Source organism: Ursus maritimus, unplaced genomic scaffold (genome assembly GCF_017311325.1).
Source record: "Ursus maritimus isolate PB19 unplaced genomic scaffold, ASM1731132v1 scaffold_85, whole genome shotgun sequence".
In the NCBI taxonomy this organism is placed as follows: Eukaryota; Metazoa; Chordata; class Mammalia; order Carnivora; family Ursidae; genus Ursus; species Ursus maritimus.
Window position 1 is genome coordinate 43,022 of NW_024427052.1, and position 924 is coordinate 43,945.

Below are 924 nucleotides of genomic sequence, written 5' to 3' on the forward strand. Positions count from 1 at the left end.
TTCAACTCCAGAGGAGAAGCTGGCAGCTCTCTGTAAAAAATATGCTGATCTTGTGAGTATTAAGGGTGCAAAGCCTATATAAAATATAGCAAAATGTGCATGTGCTTGATAATGTTTTAAAATAGAATTTTGATAGGGCTTAAAATGTAAAGTTGTATTTCACTGCAAAATTGAAGGGAAGAGTCTAATTTCTTGAGGCTTGGGTTGATTGTATGGCCTCATTTTATGGTATGATATATACAACATTTTGTCACTTTCTGAGATGTAGAATAGATTTCGTAAAACTCAGTTGGTTTTAGCATTTCTTTTTTTCTTTCTTTTTTTTTTTTAAAGATTTTATTTATTTATTTGACAGATATAGAGACAGCCAACGACAGAGGGAACACAAGCAGGGGGAGTGGGAGAGGAAGAAGCAGGCTCATAGCAGAAGAGCCTGATGTGGGGCTCGATCCCATAACGCCAGGATCACGCCCTGAGTCGAAGGCAGACGCTTAACCGCTATGCCACCCAGGCGCCCCTCTTTTTTTTTTTAAAGATCTTATATATTTATTTGAGAGGAAGACAGAGAGCACTGGGGAGGGGAGGAGGAGGACAAGGGAGAGCAGAGCATGAAGAGGGGCTGAATCCCAGGACCCTGGGATCATGACTTGAGATTATCTGACTGAGCCACCCAGGAACCCCAGTTTTAGCATATCTTAGTTAGCATTTTCATTGTATGTTTATATGCTGACAGTTTTGAGGGAGTAATTTCATATGTAAATTGAGGAATTCTAGACATGAAAGCAGTATTAAATTTGAAAGCTTTAAGGATTTTGACTGAAGTTGTGAGTTACATGAAGTAGTCTAGTAGTTTCTCAGGAAAATATTTCCTTAGCACCTTCTATATGCCAGGCGCTGTTTTTTTTTTTCCATTTTCCAAAGAAA

General features: G+C 38.7%; 1 protein-coding gene across 1 annotated transcript in view; it reads left to right on the forward strand.

Annotated features, from left to right (window-relative positions):
• Nucleotides 1–924, forward strand: part of LOC103680816 (gamma-taxilin-like) — a 36,570-nt gene that overhangs the window by 16,298 nt on the left and 19,348 nt on the right. The gene's annotated exons all lie outside the window — the stretch shown is intronic.